Below are 23,758 nucleotides of genomic sequence, written 5' to 3' on the forward strand. Positions count from 1 at the left end.
AAACAGTTTCCAGTGGAGAATGACAGGCTGAGAGGCTTTGTCCCAAGGAGAAATCTTTGGAATCACCAACCAATCTCGGGTCAAGACATGGTCGGAATGGCCACTGTAGGCTTCCAAAAAGGCCAGCCCATCCATTTCAGCAAAAGCATCTGTCCAAGGCCTCTGCTGACACCCCAGGGAGAGAAAGTTCAGGAAGGGCAAGCATGGGAATGAAAGGAACAGAAGCCAAAGGCTGGCTCCACCAAGTACCACCTTCCTCAAAGGGCAGCATACCAGGAATCCCCCAGTGGATGGCCTTCCCTGGCCTCTGCTTAATTCCAGCACCAAGTGTGACAGCTCCTCTTCTACCCTCAAGGGACCTGGGGTTCATGTTTCGGAGCCAGAATGCCATATTTTGTTCAACAAATTTGTGGACCATGTACTTTGTGACAGATAGTCTCCTAGGTGTTGGGGATAAATGATGAGCAAAACAGCATCAGGTCCTGGCTGTTGTGAAACACAGCACAACAAGGGACCTGCATTAAATAGATGAGGAACACATACACCTACGACCTTCAGCTGTTTGCTATAAAGGGGCCACACTGGGCAGGGATGCAAAGGGGCATTTGATCTGGTCTAGGTGGTCAGGCAAGGATTCCCTGGAACTTTCAATGAAGCTTTGAGAGAAAAGAATCACATGATAGTCTAACACACAACCCCTGGCTGAGACAGCAGAGGTCAGAAAGGCAGATGAAGGGTTTATTATGGAAGGGAAACAAAGAGGAGAAAAAGGTGATTAAGAAGTGCCAAGGAGGGGGCACGTAAGAGAAAAAGGAGGATAGGGATGCCCTCTCAGAATGAACTCCTACCACCCTGTAACAGCAGTCTCCTTGCTCCTTTATGGATGTTATACTGAAACATCTATGCACCGTAAGGGCACCCCTTGATGGATTTTTTCAAAGTGTACATAATTGTCTGACCAGCATCCAGATAAGCCCAGTGCTTCCCTCATGCCCCATCCTAGACACCATCTCCCTTTCCTCAAATATAACATTAGCCTGACTTCTATTATCATCAATTATGTCAGTTTAATTGGAAAGCCGTATCTAAGCACTTTCCCGCATATGCTGAGCCATCCATTGAGCCATCTTTGCTTAGGACTTTAGCTTGCTCAGGAATTTACATTCAGAATAGCCCTCTCCCACCCTGCCTCCTACCCTGATCCCTGCCTGGCTCTCACCAACCTGGATGCCATAAGTTCTGTGCCGCTCCCATTAGGTACCCTTCACCTGCAGGTGCACCCATCCTCCAGCAGCCATATGTGTTGGCTCGCACCTGGACCCTTCTCAGAAGTTTGGCCTTGGATGACAAAACTGCCTCACCTGGGAGTCTATACCTGCCCTTGGAGTTGGGGGACCTATATCCAATGACTAACTGACATATGGGTATCAATGGCACAGCCCCTCTTCCTCTGGGTGGGACCAACTCTGGGTTGCAATTCACACTCCTGACCTGCCTGTGGGATATGGCTGAGGTTAAAACTTCTGAAATCACGTCTGTATAATATTTTCCCCTGACCTATCCTGGTTCCCTCATACCTTTACTGCTTTCTCTGGAAAGCAGTCACTCAAGAAATCATTGCCCCAGGAATCTGTCCCAGTACCTGTTTACAGGGAATCTGACTTAATACATTATACCTTTTCTCATCAGGTTGTTGTTGTTGTTGTAACATTTATTTATTTTTGAGAAAGACAGGGCAGGAGCGAGGAGGGGCAGAGAGAAGGAGACACAGGATCTGAAGCAGGCTCCAGGCTCTGAGCTGTCCATACAGAGCCCAACACAGGCTCGAACCCACAGACTGCAAGATCATGACCTGAGCCAAAGTCAGATGCTTAACCAACTGAGCCACCCAGGCGCCTCTCTCATCAGGGTTTTGACCAACTTTACAAAGAGGCAACACCCCACCCCTGGGTCAAGAGTTGGATGGTGTTTCTAAGGGAAGAGCCATTTATACTCCTCTGACCACACTCACATTCCAGGAAAAGGACACAAAATGCTGACTCTAAAACTACTGGGCTATTAAAGGCATATGGATTATCCAACCTGGTTCCCTGCATACCAAGAATTCCAGCAATGGTCTTGGAAGATTATGAGAACATGCTATCCAACCCATCATTTGGTGGAAGAGGAAACTGAGGCCCAAATGAGCAAAGTGACCTGGAGTCACAATGTAGAACCACAGTTGGTCAACTGCTTTAGAACTCTTCACTCTCCATATCTCATGTAGTCCCAGGTCTCTCTTTTTAAATTTTTTTTAACAATGTTTATTTATTTTTGAGACAGAGGGAGACAGAGTACCAGTGGGGGAGGGGCAGAGAGAGAGGGAGACACAGAATCTGAAGCAGGCTCCAGGCTCTGAGCTGTCAGCACAGAGCCCAACGCAGGGCTCGAACCCATGAACTGTGAGATCATGACCTGAGCTGAAGTCAGACGCTTAACCGACTGAGACACCCAGGCGCCCCTAGTCCCAGGTCTCTTAAATACAATCCTAGCCATACTGTTACCACTTTCTGGGGGAGAACAAAAATGAATAGGAAAGCCAAAAACTAGGATCTGGCAGCCAGAAAGTAAGAGCTGTCTTCCCAGTCCTCAGGCAAGAAATAAGGGTAGAGGAGCAGGTGGAAAGAGTGAGGACAGAGAGCTCCAAGTAAAACACAACCACCTGCTGCTACCTGGCAAGGAGGCTGAACCTGTCAGTCCTGAAGGCAAAGCATTTTATTATGTCTCAGATTCCTGAGCATATTTAATCAACACTGTAAGCTTCCCCATACAAACAAGCTCCAAAGGCAGCATCTGGCTTAGCTAGGGGCCCGTTACAAGTACTCAAGACTCAGCACACATTCTGGTTATTCCAAGCCCCTGAACTTGATGGCCAGGAGCCACTTTCTCTTGCTTGCCTGGATTGTCACTGACTGTCACCAAGGATGCAGCAGTGCCTTAGTCCAATGCAAAAGCACCTCGAGGAGTAACTTCCTATTGGATATTTCACCACGTATTCCTCTCCTACTCTTGCCAGTGGGAAAACAGCAGAACCAGTTTGGCAACAAAAGCCAGGAAAAAAAACAGCACTCCCACCCTCATCCACAGGCAGCAGTATGATGTGAATGAGACCAGGGTCAGGAGCTGCATACCAGGGAGCTCTGCTCAGCATCACGGGCAAGCAGTGCCCCATCCTGGGCATGGGTGGTGATCACCGTTGGCACTGGGGATACAAGCATTGATGCGTCAGTGAAAACCCATCCATACAGCTTGATGCTGGGAAGAGGACTCAAGTAATTGCCATCAAACTTAGAGAGTGTAAGTGGTGCCGCAAAAGACCAGGAAGGCAGCCATGACTGTATGTGTCCATATAAGCAAGGGCCTTAAAAACCCACATGGCCCAGGGCCCTGAAATCCTTAAAATCTCTTTGGATAAATCCTAATAATTCCAATATCATGGTTATGTGATGTTTATCCTGTCATCTCCCTTTTGGAGCTCTAGGCCAGAAGCCCAACACGGAGGAAGATCTTGTATCTATGAGACTGGGCTTGGGTTAAAGGGGGGGCTCAATATTTTCTTCTCCCTAGCTTTGTGTATGTTTGCAAATTTCTATAATAAAATGTTTTCAATTTTTCCAAAATTAAATGGAACAATTTACTTAAGTAGTTCAGGGTCATGTACAAATTTTAACAGTAAGTTCTGTTTTAGTCAAAATAGTGAAAAATGTTAACAGTGATGGTAACGGGGGTGGGGGTAGAAACAAGCAATTAAAATAAAAGTTTTTATACCTTTCTATACTTTGAAACTTACCTGCAGTAACTTTTTTTTAATAATGAAAGAAAACAAAGACTATTGGGGAAAAAAAAGAGGGAGGGCGGGAGAGAGAGAGTGTGAGGAAAGGAGGGGGTGGGGTGAGAAAGAGAGAGGTGGGGGGAGAGGTCCTCCCTGCAACTGCAGCCCCAGATACTAGGCAGGCAGGCAGGCATTTTTGGAGTCACTGAAAAGCCAGGCCAGGGACAGCTGACCCTATGCGAAGCCATCCAGACTGGGATGCTGCTTTGCTCTGGGAAAAGGTGAGTGTGTTGTTCTGAAAGCACCATATGCTGCCTGGCCAAAGTACGTGACTGAAAGAGGAAACTGAAGAGGATGCATCCTACGATGATTAGCTACAACACCTCACCCTTTGACCCGTTCTACAGGGCTTGCTGATGAGAGACTTGATGTACTGTTTCCAGAAAGTCGGGAAGCAAAAAGTGCTCAGAGATTGAAGGAAGAGTCTCAGAAGACTATTCCTTTGAGGCTCAGGGACAAAGGGTACATGAGGCTTGATCGAATCTGTACACTGGCAGAGCTTTGTGGAGAGTCCTTTGTATTCCAGAAAACTGTGCTGATGACACCAGGGCAACAGGTCTTTCACCAGTTCCTAGCTGATTCTCTTCTCTATCTTATGGTCCTCAGGGATCAATCCTTCTAATTATAACCATTTGTTGCATTTCCATTGGTCCCCTGTCCCCTCCAGCTAACTAATGACTGCTTTCCATTCAGTATAAGAACTCAAATCTTTATCATCTTGCAGATTACAGAGATAGCACACACCCCTCATTTCACAGGTGAAGAACTGAGGATCGAAAGCTGGGTGAATGCTGAAAGATACTCCACTACTTGGCTATAGAAGAACTGGGCGGGGGGTGGTACCTGGGTGGTTCAGTCAGTTAAGGATCCAACTCTGGATTTCAACTCAGGTCATGATCTCATGGTTTTGTGAACTCGAGCCCTTAGGATTCTCTCTTTCTCCATCAGCCACTCCCCCATTCATGTTCTCTCTCTCTCTCCCTCTCTTTCAAAACAAATACACTTAAAAAAAAAGTCTAACTGAGATGCAGGACTTCTGTCCTGCAGCCCACTCTGCACAGCACTTCTATACCACTTAGTTCAGTACTCAAACTATGTATCCATGGCACCATTCCCTCTGGCTATTTTTTATGTAATTAACCTAGCCTCATGATCTCATTTGGAAGCTACACCAAGACATTTGAAGACAAATGTTGAAGACATTTGATGCTGTCTCCCACTTTTTCTGAACATTAAGAACACAGAGCTCAGACCTGTGAATACTCTCATCTGATTTAATGAAGAAAGGAGTGAGAGCAAAAGTGTCATGGAAGGCTTCCTGGGGCTGTACCTGGACTCAAAGCAGGAGGAGGATTTAGATTGGTCAATCAATGGAAGAACAAAATCTAAGGAGAAAGAAAGGGGTGGGAATAATGAGACCACAAATAGTTGCTGTTGGCAGTAGTTAGGACAGCAAGACAAGAAGCAGCAGGTCATGGACGACCCTGAATGGTGGCCTAAGTGTTTATTTAGATCTGCTCACTCCCTATCCCCTCCCTCTGCCAAACCATGAGCTTTCTCATACTGGAAAACACTGCTTGGCCTTTATAAGGCTTGCCTTAAGCACACCACTCTACTTCACTCTGGAATTGCCCCAGCACTTAGGCACACCCCACACAGCATATACATTTAACACTTTTGAGTGTGTACTCTGCACAAGAGGAATAAGAATGTAAAACAGTCCTCAGGGGCCTTGGTATCTGCAGGAAGGCTAGGCTAAGTCATGAGTAGGAACACCTACAATAGAAAAGAGAACATTAAGTGCTGCACTTGAGTTTTTTATGTGTGCTTATTTACAGACCATCTTTATCTATCTATCTATCTAGATAGATAGATAGATAAAGATACATATATGTAAAGATATATATATTCTGTCTCTTTCATATATTGGTCCTACGTTCCCATTAGGGTTAAATGTTTCTCAAGAACAGAACTGCAACTTTTATTTCTCTGTTCACTCTGCTAATGCCTAGAATATTATTCTTCAAACAAGAGATTCTCAATAATGTTGCTGTCTCATAGGAGATTATAACACCCCTAGCATTCTTCTGTGTCACAGGCCTGGAAGAGTTTCATTCTCTGGAAATAAATACATCACCTGTAAAATGGCATCTCTGTTGACGTATAGCAAGTACACTTAGCTAACAAATATTTAGCACAGCACATAAGAGCAGACACTCAAGAAAAAAAGCTTCAAATAATTTTTCTTGGCTTTCATTTTTCCCTCCACATTGGCTTCTGAGCAGGTGAATTAATGTATCATTGAACATCCCTATCTTAATTAATGACTGTGTGTCAAACACTACACAAGGCTGGTAAGCCCAGTTGGTTCCCTGAAGAAGCTACAGGCAAGTTTGGTGGCCAGAGGAAACTGTCTTACTTCCTAGTGAGAACACTGTGAAAGCAAGAAACCATGGCTTTTAAGAAACCATGGATTCTCCAACTTCAGAATCCAAGACATATCTCTGGAAAACATGCTCAGTAAATTTGCATTTGTATGAATGATTATAATGAAATACCCAGTCCAATGTGTCTATTTAGCACCTGAGGTGCTGTCCTGAGAGTGCATGGGTGAGGTTCTCCACTCTGGTCCTGCTGGGTTAGAGTTTCTCAAAGCACACTGGGTTACAGGTGTACTCAAGGTATTGCTCTACTCACCTGTCAGAGTCCCCAGGTTGGTCACCTCCACTTGTAAGCAGCCTCATCCATTTACCTCAGTGTTATACAAATATTATTTTCTATGTGTGCCATGATGTGAAAAAAAATGGGAATAACTGTGCAAGATTACCATCTGTTAGGGACACTGAGGAGGGAGTTCCTCACTTGAGTAGGTGCCTACATCAGACAACAGATGTGAGATCCCTTCCCACTCAGACCATATTCCTCACTTTGCTTCTCCTCTCCCTCATGGACTTTCATTCCTAGGTTCCAAGTCTACCACTCTCCCAAACCCTTCTCTTTTCTCATCTCTTGATTTTGTACTGTCTTCTTCACTCCGCTGCTAGAAATTCTTCTTGTTCTTCCTCACTCCCGTAAGACACACAAAGTTCATTGCAATTGAGCATTCCCCTTGGTTTTGGGGTATAACAAGGTTGAAACAATACAGATAACAGAACAATGATGTTCATTGTTTGTCCAATCTAGGAGTCACTGGAAAGAATCAGTTTTTGCCTTTACCATTCTCTGCAGAACTATCTTTGTTGCTCAGTAAGGTGGAATGCACCACGATTAATGATGATAGGTGATTAATACAAGAATCTATATAAGCTATTGAATGACAGCTCCAACATGGGCCCAGTCAAACCTATTTCTAGAAGTATGAAGAGGACCTGATTAAAACATCTTTACCTAAATATTTTCCTGTGACTTATAGCCTAAGACTCCAGTGTAGCTTAGGAGGAAAAATAATCATGGCTTCCACTTGTTACGTATCTACTCTATGCTAGACACTGAACCAGGTGCATAATATACATTAAATCTAATCTTCACAACTATGTACAAGAGAGGTGCAATTTTAAGTTTACATGTTAAAAACAAACAACAGCAACAAAATCCAAGCTCAGAAAGGCTATACAGTCAGTATATTATAGAACCAATATCCAAACTCTTATTTGGCCTCTTCTCAAGATATTATATTGTGTTGCTTCTTGTATTAGGGGTGGGAGACAAAAATAACAATGTTGTTTTAATTTGGAACATTCTTGAGAACAGAGTTATGAATGCAAGTATTTACAACAGCAATGCTAGCAGGGTAAATACTTTCCGACCAACTGCATATGGTAATCCCATCCAATGGTATATTGCTTCAAGTAATTTGGTGTGCACATCTTAACTCATGGGATTATTTTGAGCCATGGACATTTCATAAGGTAGGAAGACTGTCACAGCTAGTTCCTTGGCTAGTAGGCCAAATGCCACTCTGTTGCCAGGGTAACCCTGTAAAGTGGGACAAGTGATTCCCAGTCACAGTCGGCTTCAGTCTTCAGAGCAGGGGAAAGGTGTTCTTTGTAACCAACATATCTCACTCTGTCTCTTCTGTGCTTAACACCCTCGAATGGTCGCCCTTGCCAAATCCCCTCCCAGGACTGACCCCAGCCTAAACTCTCCAGTTGACTTCACAGCTGCTGCCTCTCCCTAGACCAAGTCACATGACCACACCCTGCTTCTTGCAATGCCCTCATATTTCACGTTCTTTCATACCTCTGTGCTTTTGGTCATGTTGTCCTCACCGCCTGGAAAACCTCCACTTTTCCCACCTGGAAAGCCTCTACACATACCCTGCATAAATGTTACCTATGCTGGGAAACCTTCCCAGAGTCATTCACCCTCATTACTCCCTGCACTTGGTGCTGTCATACCACTTAACTTTGTACTGTAATTACTGCTTGAATGTCATCTTCCTCTCCAAGACTTGATACCCCTTAAGAACAAGTAATAGGTGTTATTTGTCCATGCATCTGCCCCAGAACCCAAATTAGCTCTCAGTAGGTGCTCAGCAAGTGCTTGCTGAATGAATGAATGAATGAATGAATAAATAAGTTAATAAGCCGAATGCATGGCTCTGATTAAATTCAAGGGAAGCAGAAAGGAGAAAAGAAAGAAAAGGTGATGAGAAAGAAAATTTCTCAAAGAGCTAATTAGATACCTAGAAGTCTATTTCATTACTAAGAGGGCAGAGTTAGTAGATGATGTGAGGGGGTTGATCAGGGATTATCACTTAATAAGCCCTTCCCAGGTGTATCTTCCAGGAAGGACTTTAGCTTCTAATCCTCTCTGGAAGAAGAAAGGCTGTGTCACCCTTATTTCTGAGGAGGTCAGGAAAGGATTAAAACAAAACTGCTATGATTCTGCCTTCCCATCCAGCTACAGTTTCAGCTGGAAAGTTAGGTCTGAGGGAGGCAGAAAATTCAGACTTGACACACAGCATCAATGTGGACTGCAGTCCATAGAGGGCCCCAAAGATTAAGGGAACACTCCCTGATCTTAGGATAAAAACACAACGGAGAATCACATCCCTTGGAGCTGGGGAGGGTATCTAGGAGGGGAGAGGACTATGCTTCAGGGGAAGCAATAGAAAACATTGCCTCTCTGGAGGGCATTGCTAGGAAATACCCAGTTAATGCTGACAGCACCAACCATATGGCATTTGGGCATGAAGGTGATGGGGGATGGGGGAGAAAGCATCTCTCAAGGAAGGTGAACCTGGCTGTCTCAATGGCAAAGCTGAGTTTGAAATTCTACATCCCAGCCTGAGGATTCTTCCCTCTTAAGATTTGTTGGGTAGGGATGTTCTCTCTGCTAAAAATGCTTTTAAGAATCAATCCTGATAATTAACCCTGAGAAGGAGAAAAAGAAAAAAGAAAAAAAGCATAGTCAAAATCCTGGCCATCCTTCCAGGCCTTTTGTTTGTTTGTTTATTTTTGAGAAAGACAGAGAGGCATCACAAGCGGGGGAGGGGGAGAGAGAGAGAGAGAGAGGGGGGAACACAGAATCTGAAGCGGGCTCCAGCCTCTGAGCTGTCAGCACAGAGCTCTACACAGGGCTCGAACTCATGAATGGGGAGATAATGACCTAAGCCTAAATGGGAGGCTTAACCTACTGAGTCACCCAGGTGCCCCTTTTCAAGGCCTTTCTTATGCCTCATCTGGATAAAGTGAGTCCCTGGTTGCCCCAGCTAAGGCTGCTTCCCGGTAGGGGTAGAGCCCCAGGCACTTTTCAGGCTTGCTCTGAGTTCCTCCAATCCCCACATTCAGACCTAGCCCCAAACCATTCTCTTGGCTAAATCCTGGTGATTTATTTAGTCTGGAGGGTATACATTTCTTTAAGCAAACTGTTTGATATTCAGCATGAGGTTACAAAATATTGATAGTAAGAGGCAACTTTTTATTAGAGCAATTACTATGTTCATCTTGCCCCTTTTTGCACCTATAATCTTCTCAAGATCTTTTGAAGCAGATCCTAGTTCCATAGCATTTTTCTCTGACGAGGAAACTGAGACACAGAGTGGTTGAGTAACCTGTCTCAAACCGCACAGAGAGTAAGTGACCAGGTTACAGCTAGAAGTCTGACCCCAGCAGTTTTAATCAATATATTCTGTACGTGGTTCAGTAATTGAAACATAGTAAATGCTCCACACATACTAGATGTTAATGTTATTTAAGTAGGTTAAGCTCTGATTCCCCTAACCCTGGAAAAGGAGGGAAAGAAAAAAAAGAATGAATCACTTTATATGAATGAATTTATGTTCATCTGATTTAAATATTTTACATTCCTTGTACAAGATCAGTGCCTACTTATAAACCTTTTTCATTATTTGCAGGTTATTATAATATTTATCACACCATATAATAATTATTTACTTGTCTGTCCGCTGTACAAATCTGTGAACTCTTGGAGGACAAGGTTTTTTGTTTCTTTGTATAGAGAGTAGCTGCCACAGTACTCTGAAAAGGTGCTCAATAAACATGTTGTATGAATGGATGAATGAGCTAATCAAACCATGTAGAATCAAAGCACAAAGGAATATTCCAGCCATAACTAGTTCAACATGGGCAAACCTAGTCCAGAATAGTGATTCTTAAAGGATGGTCCTTGGCCCTACAGCATCAGCATCTTTTGGAACCTTATTGGAAATGCACATTCTTGGGCCCCAACGAAGCCCTTCAGATCAGAACTCTAGGGATAAAACTCAACACTCAGAAACTGTGTTCTAACACGCTCTTCAGGGGATGCCTGCTAAAGTTTGAGAAACACTGGTCTAGGAAAATAAACAAAATAAGTCTGCCATGCACAGCCTCAGTTGCTCCGCAGATGTATCTTGGAGCAAAAGGAAGAGAAATCTGAGGAAGGAGAAAGCCTGAGGTTGAGTGAAGGGGAGGGAAGATAACTGAGGGATGTGGTGAGAGGTGGAGAGGGAAGAGAAAGAGTGGGTGAGGAGAGACTGATTCACCTTGAAATCTCCTGGGAATGAAATGGGTTCATGATCTCAGCTGGGCGCTGCCATAGCAACAGGTACAGCTCCTCTCACCACCCCTGCTCTGCCCCCCAAGATAGGCAGGCACTAGACACACCTACGCTGAGGCCTGAGCTCTGCAGAAGGATCTAAGCTTGAGTAGGAAGGACATAGTGAGGGGAAAACTTAAGGGAAAAGCTCCCCACATGGGGTCTGGCCCCCAGCTGGGCCACCTGCAAAGACCATTTCTTTGTAAGGGCAGAATAGTTATAGGTCCTGACAGGGAGTGAAGACCCAGCAATGTAGAGGCACTTGGGTTTGCTCTAGGCTCATACCCTAACACAGCCTGGCTTGGGCAGATGGCTCAGGTACCCTGTGGGACACACTGTGAGAAAAGAGGAGTAACTTAAGAGGAAAGGAATGGAGCCCACCTTCCTGCAGGGCCGGAAGCAGAAGAGGTCAATGAGGCAGGGCTCAGAGACTGGGGAAGGATTAGTCTAGAAGCCAGGGGAGGAGGCCCAGTGGGGAAGGGGCACAGGAGCAGAACTCACATGAAGATTCAAGGCCAGAGATTCTGGTGGAGAGCAGAGGGATAATGAGAAACAGAAGACTCACAAGATCATCCCAGCCCTTTGCTGGGAATGGCTGGAGCTTCGAGGGCACCCACAAGGCAAACACATATCAAATCAGCTTCCACAATAAAGGCTAGATGAGGCCTTAGATGAGGCTAGATGGGGCTGCAAGAGGAGGACACAGAGATAAGCCAAATGCACAATGCTCCATACATTTGATGGAAATAACTTAGTAAAAGGAAATTTCAGCTAATCAGACATTAAAAGTAAAATATAATTGCTGTTGCTATGTTTGTTTCCAAGAACTCTGTTATGATTAGACTAACAGGCTAGTGTTAGAATTCTGAGCAAACTGCATGGAAGACTTAGTCTTGCTATCCCTTGGTGTGAGAGAAGAAAGCAAATTTGGAAAAGATAAATTAATAAACCACCATTATGTTCAAAGTATCTGCCCTCAGAAAATCCTTGCGGAGCTTTGATCCCTCTTTGGGGGGCAAGGAGGATGGGAAAGGATGTGCTGAGAGAGTTCTCGTATTTGATTTCTTTTAATCCTCATAATGACCCAATAAAGTGGTCATTATTACTCCCATTTTATGGATGATGAAACTGAACTCAGAGAAGTAGTAAAACAAAGAGCCAGGATTCAAACCCATGTCTGCCTGACTTCAAAGACCATGCTCATTTGTCCACAACAGAGGACATGATTCTGTCTACAGTAAATGGAGAGGGGAGACAACTGGTGGTCCATATATTACCCAAGGGCTGTGATGTTTATTCCAGCCCAAACTGATGTCTTTCACTGGACAGGCTACCTCTGTGAGACACTATAGGACAATGAGAAAACAATGGCTTCATCTCTTATTAGTTATGTGACATTGGGCAAATCATTTAAACTCTCCATGCCTCAATTTCTCAATCTGTATAATGGGATGATAATCTCTATCATGGAACAGTGCTGTGAAGACCAAATGAGGAGTACAGTCTGATAGTTAACAGCCCATCATGTATTAGCTGTGCATTCTTAGGTAAGTTACTTGGCTTTTCTGCGCAACAATTGCCTCACCTTTAAAAAAAATATGAACTAAAAATAATGTAGCTAAAACACCCAACTCAAGGTATGGCAGGCAGAAAGCATTCTGCAGGTGGACACTATGTGTTCTAGCCAATTCTTTTCCTCAGAGAGGACACACTCCCATCTTCCTGCTGCTGGGAACATCTGCTTCTGACAGCTCACAGCTGCACCCCTCAGTGGAATTGCCTTTGTACCTCACATCTAGCTAGCTCTGTTGGTGTGGGTCAGTTCTCCCTCTGTCCAACTTTGGCCTCCAGGCTTCCTCAGGTACATTTCCCAAGGTACACCCAATACACATTATGCACGCAATTCTCCAGTGCAGAACTGACTTCCATGGACCTCAATCTAAGGGAATATCTGTATCTTAGAGAGTATTCAATAAAGAATAATTGATAACAGTAATCATAATAGTCTTCAAACTCAAAAGACTATCATATTGCATATGCAACCCCTAGAAGCTTTATAAAATTATTGGCTGGGCTGCATATTCTTTGAGGAGAAGGACTGTGTCTTGAATGTCTTTATCTTTCCTCCAAGCACCTTCAAGACAACAGATCCTCTAGAAGCATATTTGATTTGTACAGGCTATATTTCTATTCAGCTCAGAATCAAATCACCCGGCATGGGTTCAGAAGGTACAAATTTCATTTCCACAGTATCCACATACATGGCTCACAGTCGGGACACACAGCCTCAGCAGTAAGGAACTTTATAAATGAAGTTCCTCTGACAGATTAGCTTTGTAAAAATGGGCTACACAAATCAAGCAGGGGAGTAGGTTATACAGGCTATTATTATCATTGGTTCTTTAAGAGTTAAATATTAAACAAAACTCACTTATGTAAAGACAGGTGTTGCTGACCTGATCCTCCAGCATCCCGGTGAGAATGGCATAAGCTCCTTGGAGGATAGCTGATCCCAGAATTCTCCCTCTGCCCCACCTCCTACCAAGGTGACACAGAAAGCTGCTGACAGTGCTTGGAATAGAAGTGAGCTCTCTTATTTTGAAACCTGCATTCTTGGGTTACACTATGCCTTTATAACTAGCTCCTCTGGAATGTCGGTATAAAGGGGAAAATGCACACCCATCGTTCCTTCTGAGCCAGGGATCAACAAATCCCTGTTGATCTCCCTCAGTGGCATCCCTGCATTGGCTACAAGGTGGAGAGAGAGTGAGAAAAGATGTTCCATAGAGAATGTGTAGCTGTCAATACTGCATCAGCTCATTCAGTCCAAGGTGACTCTGGTTCAGTCTAAAATCCTTGGGGCCACACTAGGGTGAACTCTACCTCAGGACTCCAAGACCAACTTGCTGTTACTTATACCCGTCTCTTGCTTCGTGTACTCTGAGATTCCCCAAAATAGAGTTTTTGGGGCCTTCAGATCCACTGAGCAGTATTCCTATTGCTACGTGAAATCTGAGCTCTCTGTGTATGTGTATGTAGTGTCTGTATATATATATGCATATATGCACGCGCACACACACACACACACACACACACACACACCACACCTCATCTCTCTGGGCTTGTGGTCAGTCAAGGGCCCTGGGAAAGGCCGTGTGGGTCAGACGTCTCTCCTGGGGGCCCAGCCACCATGAATCAGGACAAGTGGGCACATGGAAGGTTCCTCAACTCTCTCCTTTCAGCTTCAGTGAGTGGGAATAAAGTGGGCATTTTAATAGGTGAGCTTTCAGCATTCTCCCTGGAAATCGAGGACTCAGCTTCTCCCTCTCCTCACCTTCTCCAGGGTTCACTTCCCTCTGAGGGGCTAACAGGAGTTCCTGGGCTGAAAGGCCCATCCTCACTATCTCCACTAAGCCTACTAGGACAAGCCCCCGCCTCTGGGATACAGCCCCAGGCCTGCCCCAGGATCCTCAAACACTTCAGGCATCTGTCATCTGACTGAGCACCAACTATGCCCAAAGCACAGTGCTGGGGGGAGCAAATGCCTAGAGAAAATTCCTGACCTCAGACTGCCCAAGATCCAGCCAAGGAGACTGGAAAGTGTAATAATTGATGGCATTACACAGGATATACCCCCCAAAAAAGGCATTCAGAGAGGGTAGGATAGGGTCTAAGGGTGTGAGTGGTCCTATGAAACTATCCCGAAAGAAAAGTCACCCTGGGACCTGAAATATTCAAGCTCTTTGCAGAGAAGTCCATTCATAGCCTGAGGCTTCCCAGACTCATTAGCACACAGCCGGACTGCAGGACCACCATAATCGCCTAATTAACCAAGGACCCTGCACCTGGCTGGCACCCCACCACCACCACCACCGTGGGCACCAAGCTTGTGAAAATGCCCCTATTATGCAGTGTAGGCCTGGTTGGTTTGTTCTTGGAGAGCTGGCCTCCAAGGAGCAACACCCAGCTGAGGGTGACAAAAACCAAGCTCCTTCCAGTAGGGCCTTTCAGCTACCTGAGGGCAATTCCAGCAGGTGCTAGCCTGTCTGGCCTAGGAAGAATTAGGTCAGAGTTAGAAAAACACAACACTACCGCTTGGGAAGTGTGCAGGACTCAAAGCAAGTACGTGTGGAAAGCCTAGCACATAGTAGGCAATCTACCTACCTACCTATCTACCTACCTATCTACATATAGATAAACATATATGTGTGTGTGTGTACATACATACATATATATTTGTTTACATATTTATTAAAATTATAACTAAAGTAAGAAATTGAAGAATGGATTAATGAATAAATGTTAGGTCCTAAAAGCAGAGAGGCTAAAACAGGTGCAGTGGGTACTGTCAATTATACTCTGTTCCATGGGATGGTGAGCCAAGGAGTTCACCTCACCCGGCATCATGTAACTTTTTTAGCTGGTTTGAACAACAGTAGTAACAAAGGTGTCCTAATCAGTTCTTAATTTTTAAGCAATTACTTCAGTTTTACTTGTGATATTTTAAATTGCAAAAGCAATGTATATTAGGAATAACTGATAGTCAAACACTACAAAGATGTGTAGAGAAAAAGTTTAGGGGCGCCTGGGTGGCTCAGTGGGTTGAGCGTCTGACTTCGGCTCAGGTCATGATCTCGCAGTTTGTGAGTTCAGGCCCCCACATCAGGCTGGGTGCTGACAGCTTGCTCAGAGCCTGGAGGCTGCTCCGGATTCTGTCTCCCTTTCTCTCTGCCCCTGTCCCGCTCACACTCTCTTTCAAAAATAAATAAACATTAAAAAAAAAAGAAAAGAAAAACTTTAGCTTCCCCTCATCTCCCTTCCCATCCTGCTGTGTTTACGCATGTGTTTATGGCCTGATGTGCACACTTTTCCCACCCACCTCCATGCACATTCAAACTTATGTATAGTGTTTTGCTATTTTTTAATGGAATCCTACTATACACATTACTCTAACTTGCTTTTCTTATTTAAAACACATTAGGAATATCCCTCCAGGAAAAACATATAGATTGAATTCGTTAAAATACACACACCACAGGGGCATTTGCTTTTGTTTTTGGTGCTATAAAATAAGGCTGAAATATTCTCTCTTACCTATTATGTCCTTATCAACCAGCTTTTTATTTCAGTAGGTGGATGTCTCAACAATGGGCTTACGCAATCAAAGAGAATACTTGTTTTTAGTATTAATTCCCTCAAAGGTTGTAGCAATCCATCAAATACTCCCCACCATAAATTCATAAATGACTTTTCCTCCACATGCTCACAGGTACTGGATGTTATGACCCTTAAATGTCGGCCAATCAGATGGACAAAAATGCACCCTATGAAATTTGCATTTTCTGAGTATTAGTATCATTTCAGGTGTTTATTAGCCATATAGATTTCCTTTTCTTTGAATTTCTTGTTCACATCCTTTGTCCTTTTTTCTAGGTGACTTTTTCTTATGAATTTGTAGAAACTTTGTGTATCAGTTATGTTAGAAGCTTATTTTGTGTCATTTTTCTCAGTCTATCAATTGTCTTTTGACATTACTTACGGTGGGTGTCCTCTGCCACTGAAAAAATTGTAATTTCTATATAACCATTTCTTAAAGTTGCAGAATCAAATTCCTACTGGAAATGAAAAGATTGATATTCTTTTCCCTTTCATCTTATTTGGGGTGGCTCTGTTTCATGAATATTAAGATTTGGTCTTACAGGTTGAATTACAGCTTGAAGCAAGACAATCCATATTATAGAAACTCCACAAGTGTATTTGACGGAAAAGTTAGGAGGAAATAACAGTAAAACAACTCCTCCCAACCATTAGAGAAACAAAGACTGGGAACAAATTTCCACCGATATTCACTCCATGTAGAAGGCTAAGCAAAAACCATCCACTGCTAAGTGCCTGTCCCAATGCCGAAACTACTCAACATCAAAGTCCTTCCAGCCAATTGATCTCAGCCAGGCCTCTGATCCTGGTCATTTTGGGGTGGGCATCACCCAAGCAAGCTCCTCCTCTTAATCTTCATCTCCTTCAGCACTCAGCTCAGACACCTACACTTCCCTCACCTCCTTAGACAGAGGACCACTGTGCTATCATGGGCTCCCTGCATTTCCCAGTATTGCACTTACCTATCGTTTGGTAATTATTTACCTGTCATGCATATTTATATCCCCAACACCTATGACTACACCTGACAGAGTATTTGTTCCTCAAGCAGTCATTAAAAGAAAGAGAGCAAAGCAAAAGAGCAAGAAATTGAGAACGAAGCACTAAACTCCAAAGCTGAATGTTCACAGTTAACTGCCAACTCAACATCAATCAGGAAAGAATGTTAAACATTGCTGAAATTACAGGGTAAGTTAATGAAAAAAAAAAAAGATTCCATTTACAAAAAGCTGATTGACACACAAAATGTCAAGAACATGCCTAGTTCATAAAGAAAGGCCCGCCTACACTTCAGGTTGTTGAACTGCCATTCTCCAGCTACCATGTTTCACTCTGGGACAAATGGTTTTTGGTCAAGGATAAAGTCTAAATATTCATTTTTCAGACTCTTAATGAGTTTTGGAATGATCACTATCATTTAGCCCTAACTGCAGCCAATTTTCTCTGAGTTAATCTTGACATCAACACCCCACCTAAAAGACTTTTCTATGATAAAAAAAAAAAATGATTCATGTGATAGCATTCACTTCAAGCTCACATCTTTCAGAAGCGATATATTTTTAAATTGACTATAAGACTACAAAGAAGTCTGCCAATGAACTCCTAGGAGAAAGGATTTCCAATTTTTAATAGAAGAAAGATAATCTTGTTGCACAGAGTTCTTCTTTAGGAATACAGCCCCTGCTTCTTCTCTGTAATTGCTGTGGACATTTACTTCCTGAATTAGTCTCATGTTTTCCCTGAAAGTGTTTCCATTCCTGGGGGTTGCTGAAGAATCTAAGAAAAGGAAAGCTTCTTGAAATACCCTCAAAGATCATAACTGGACACATGCTTTTGCAGTAGAACAGCTGAGCTCTTCACCTAGAGCAGGGTTCACCTGGGGCAGGTTATTGACCTTGGCCAGTCATCTAAGGGACACAGATCTCAGCACTTCATCACTCCATCTAGCTTCTTAGTGTGATTTTTTTTTTTTTTAAAGAATATGATTTAACTAGTCTTATGATTCTGGCTTCCAGAATTACAGAATATGTCTAAATGATCTCAAATGTGAATTTCATAATACAGAAATAATTTAGTTCACTTTAGTACTAAAATGAATATGAACTAAATGTCAATAACGGGGTGGAAAAAGGCTAGACAGAGAAAGCAGAGGTGGGTTGACAAGACACGACACTAAAACAATGAAATTATTGTATCACGATTCCAAAAATTTAGCAACCTTTAGCCTCACCCACTGGATAAGCATGTTAGTGACACAGCTTAAACCTCATTTTCCTTAATTTGTAATAACTATGAACACAGTGGAAGAAGTCTGATGTCCCCAGATGTATTTACCACCTTGAAAGATATTTTTCTAAACTCTGGAATGCCTAGACAACATTCCCCCATACCTGAGCAACTGTGCTGGACTGATGAGTCCCCTCTAACCTACTCTGTGACCACAGTCAATTCTTCCAATCTACAGCTCTGTTATGGCCTTCTTCTGCTCACAGCTCTGCAGTAGCTATGCCCTGCTCACCAACTGGAGACCATGAGCACAACCATCTGGGCTTGACGTGCATGTCAAACCTTACCTCTCCCTACTCTCTGATAGGATCCCTGCCATACACCTAAACCTGACCTTTTACAGTCCCTTGATAACATACATTTTTTAGATACAGGTGCTATTTCCTTCAACTGAGATTTCCACCTTACACATTCCATCCATTGCTCACTCTTCCCATAAGACCTAGTTCAATAGCTTTCTCTTCTGTAAAACATCTTATCCTGTGCTATCCATCTTGAATGATAATTACTTATAACCCTCACAGTACTATTGTAACACTGTAAATGCTAAATAAATGTTTATTGAATGAGACAGATAATGTTTGTTGGAAAGAACTGAATTTTGAAATTTTTCATTGTTCTTTCACCATAGAGCTAGAATGTCAATTATTTTTATAAGATTTTGTTCTGCTAGTCATAAAAGTAATATATGAACATATGAAAAGAAAAGCATAAACAGAAAAACAAAAATTACCCACAATCATCACCTAGAGATAACCACTCTCATTACCCTCTTAATTGCACATTTTACATCAATGCAATTAAATAAATTTACATATGGAAGTCCCACGCCCTGTGCATGTTTTCCTGAATTTAGATCAAGTCACATACTCTGTACTCACCCAGCATTTGGTTGACCAGAAATCGCTGCCAATGAGCACTCCTACATATCAACAGTACAATGCAAGCAGATGTTCTTGGTGATGACTTTGGGCCCAGCAAGTTTCTGAAGTGCCTTCTCTGAATCATAAATTCATAGAACTTTATTTCTCAGAGTGACCTCAGAGAACATCTCCATCAATGCCACCTCTTTTCTCTCCTGTGCATTTGGTAGATAAGGCTAATCATTCAAGCTACTCTTCAAAGATGAGTTTACACATGACCTCAGAATCTTTTTCCAGACAACTGTGTCCATTGACTAAAAATTGCATACAATGTGAAGCCTAGTTGTCATCTGAGATTCCATCCCTGGTTTTGCTGATGATAAAAGGTCCTGAGAGAGACTAATCCCCCAAGATCCAAAAGCCCATGAGGAGTAGAGCAGGAAGCAAAACTTTCTAGCTTTGCATTATTTGCTTTATACCACACATCTAAGAAAGATGAGATTTGTTTTGTATTATTTGAATTTAAAAGGTATTTTATTGCATTTTGATATGTTTTAATTTATAATCTACAAAATCTATACAAATCTTAAGCACTGTATTTGATTAAACAGAAATTTATAAATTTATACTCCTGCTTCAGACAAATCCCCTAATCATTTAATCATTCAGCAAACATTTGGGAACCTACTCTGTGTCTACTCTTTGCTAAACGCTGGCAGAAAAAATCATTTAAGGTGTAGTCCTTGTCCTTAAGGAACTTACTGTGTAGTTTTTAAGCAACCACTTCAGATTTCACCCTTTATCCTCTGGATCCAGCCCAAATGAACTTCCAGAAAAGGTGTTGGGGGAAGTGGAGACAAGAGAAAGATGAAGTGTGGAGAGTTTCCCCACTCTTACGGTCTGAATTGTGTCCCTCCAAAATTCATACTCCCAGTATGACCACATGTGACTATATTTGGAGATAGGATGTATTTAGACAGGTGATTATATTAAAATAAGGCCATTAGGATGGGCCCTAATTCAACCTTCCTATGGACACATGAAGGGACACCAGGTATGCATATACACACTGAGGATGCAACAAGAAGGTGGCCGTCTGCAAGCCAAGGATGGAAATCTCAGGAGAAACCAAATCTGCCAACACCTTCATCTTGGACTTCTAGCTTCTAGAAGGGCAAGAAAATAAATTTTCTGTTGTTTAAGCCACACAGCCTGTGGTAATTTTTGGCTTCTCTAGCAAACGAACACAGCTATCAGTTACTCTAACATTGCCCTCATAATCAAGGATGGCTCAATAATGAAGGAGCCTTGACTCCTTGAAAGAGAATAGCCCTCTACTGAGCCAAGAGCTGGCTTTCCAAGACACTGTGGAAGAAGACTCTTGGGGGGAAGGAAACAGAGGGTCTTACCTTGGATATGCCAAGCATAACTTGAGAATGGAAACAGACATGAGACAGTTCTGATGGATCTGTGCCAAGGAGAGTTGGTGGAGTCCTTGTCAACCAAACATACCCAGGAGAAAGGAGTAGGGGCTCTGTGACTCAAGGATACTATATAATTAGTCTAAGGGAATTCTGAGCAGTGAGAGGTCCCATACTGACTGTCTTAGATCAGCAGGGTCCTGTATGCATCTTGAGAAAAGCATATACTCATGGTGGGCCTGAGCATGATCCTCACCACAGCTGACAAAGCTGTCTCTGTGAGTAGATGAGACCACTTGGCACAGGCAAAGGCTCTGGCAAGGGTCAGGGACCACACCACCCCATAGAGCTAGTAGTGGAAAATGTCCCCTTCCCCTCCTCACACTACCAACACTTCCTCCAGGGTCTCCCATGGCTATAGAAGAGATACACAAAATGCAGCACAAGACAACATAAGAGTAGAAAAGCATAATTTCTGGAACTATCAGTTAAGAGCTTGAGATATGCCCTGCCACTCACAAGCTGGGTGACAAAATTGGTTCTTCAGCCTCTCAGCATTCTGCTTTCCTTACTGTAAGATGGGGATGATGATGCCAATCTCATAAGGTTGTAGTGAGAATCAAGTGTAATAATATATGGTCATGTTTTAAGCCATTAAGGACTCCATAAATACTAGTTACCCTGGCAATTATTAAATTTACTTACTACAACTTCTGCTTATCTAAGTTCTGTCCTCTCTTACTGACAGATTGACTTGCAACGTGGACATGCATTTTATATTCAATTAGACTTTGAGCAACTGAGAGAGAGACCCATATGTTCAATTTTTTCCAGTCTCCCCTTTATATGTATTAGAGAACTGTGGACTCAAGCAGTGTAAACACTTAACAAGCACCTCTTTGGCTAATACACAATCAACCCCATGGTTCCATGTCTTTCCATTAACCGTAACTAGCATACTAGGACTCTCAACTCTTCTCCTAGCCTATGGCCTTCCTTCACTTCTCTACCGTGAGTTACCTCATAACCGAAGCCAGAGAGCACGGTGCTACCAAGACAGCTTTCTAGCACATTATTTTTAAAACATTCAATCTCTTGTGCAAAAAGATTTTGTCAGCTACTAACTGCCCATAGCATAAAGTACTTAACTCCTTAGTTTGACATTCAAAGCCTCACATAATATAGCACACCAAGCACACATTATTTGTCACTACCTTCCTACACAGATCTTCTGCTATGGTCAATGTGGCCTGCTCGTTGATGCCAGACAATAAGTACTTGCTGAATAAGTAGATGGGTGTTTGATAACCATAAAAAAAATCACCAGATCATACCCAATTCTACCTTTTTGTTTTTGTTCATGCTGCTTCTTACCTCCTGGAGTGTCTCTCTGTCTTGGGGTCACTGACTATGCACATGATTAGTATATATATGGTGCTATTTAGAGTTGTTATGTACTGCCTGAACAACCACATATGGGAGGCTTTCTCCTCCTTCTCTTACTTAAGAGCCTCCACTCCTCAAAGACCAGCTCAAGCCTCATATCCTGTGGAAATAAGACTTTTCCGACTCCATGGCACTCAGGAGCCTCTCTCTTATCTGTGTTCCTCATGGCACACACTGCCTTTGCTGTGCCCTTGCCTTCTAGCACCCTCCATCTTGCATTATTTATTATTTGAACTTTCATATAAGTCCATTAGATAATAAGTCCCCTAAGAGGGCCCTCTAAGCCTTTTACCTCTTTGCACCCCCAATGCCCACCACATTGCTGACGGCAGTGCAACCCATGTGGGACTCCTTTGAAGGAAATGCCTTCTGACAATAAATTGGGAGAAGCTGTCTTCCCAGTTTAATAGGCAGTGTTCACCAGTCCTAGTATGCTTTGATCTGTGTTTACTCTGGCCCATTTGTCAGCTCTATTTCAAAGTCTCACCTTGAGATGAATGAACCCTAAGAAAAATAAGAAATGAATTCAATTGCACATGTCAGCCCATGTCTCAACATGTGGATGAGGGGGTGTCAGCATGGTGAAATGACATTATCCAGGTGAGTTGTATCTGCATATCTGTCACAGCAATCAGGATGTGCTCCCCTTCACAGAAAGGACGTCGATGACGGCTGACTCACCACATGAGGCTGCTTTCCCAGTAGCGAGGCTGGCTTATGCCGATCTATTCCCCTACTCTCATGAGGCTAACCTGTAAGGTTAACACATACTTGTACTATACTATACAGCTAGCCTGGCTAGTGGCCCTGAAACAATTCAGTGCCCTCTCCTTCAAACAAGAAAACCTACCTAGGGGCGCCTGGGTGGCTCAGTCGGTTAGGCGTCTGACTTCGGCTCAGGTCATGATCTCACGTTTCGTGAGTTCGGGCCCCTCATTGGGCTCTGTGCTGACAGCTCGGAGCCTGGAGCCTTTGGATTCTGTATCTCCCTCTTTCTCTGCCCCTCCCCTGCTCACATTCTGTCTCTCGCTCCCTCAAAATAAATAAACATTAAAAAAATTTATAAAAAAGAAAAAAAAATAAAACCTATCTGGGCCATATCCAAATGGAATGCATAACAGCTTTGCTCCCATCTAACTTTAATGGCCATGTATATGCTAAAATGATGATATAATCATAACATAATATAAATAAAATACAAAATAATAAAGTCATTTATATGTTATAATAGCCCAGAAATATTATGTTTATCACAAATCTTTTCTCTGAAGTTCAGAGTCAGATATCCAGCTACCTAGTCAAGTTCCTCTGTGGATGACCAATATCTATCTCAAACTTAACATATCTAAATCTGAGTTCCTGATATTCCCCTTACAATACAATCCTACTAGTTGTTCAAGCCAAAAACCTTCAAATCATTCTTGACTTCTCTTTATCTCTCATATCCAATTTCCGCCCGTCAATAAATCTATCAAACTTTCCTTCAGAACCTTCAGGATTTTGCTCCTCATCACCCATACTGCTTCAATCCTGGTCCAAGTCACCATCATCTCTTACTTGGACTATCAAAATAGCCTCCTACCTGGGTCTTCCTGCTTTCACCACTGTCCTCTTCCAGTCTACTCTCAACACGGCAGCGAGACTGACTCTGTTAAAGTAGAAGGTGAATCACA

The 23,758-nt window shown here is 42.9% G+C and overlaps 1 protein-coding gene across 2 annotated transcripts in view; it reads right to left on the reverse strand.

The window, feature by feature from the left end:
- The window catches only part of CACNA1E (calcium voltage-gated channel subunit alpha1 E), a 309,331-nt gene that overhangs the window by 152,750 nt on the left and 132,823 nt on the right, over positions 1 to 23,758 (reverse strand). The window lies entirely within an intron of this gene.

Source organism: Panthera tigris, chromosome F3, assembly GCF_018350195.1.
Source record: "Panthera tigris isolate Pti1 chromosome F3, P.tigris_Pti1_mat1.1, whole genome shotgun sequence".
NCBI lineage: Eukaryota > Metazoa > Chordata > Mammalia > Carnivora > Felidae > Panthera > Panthera tigris.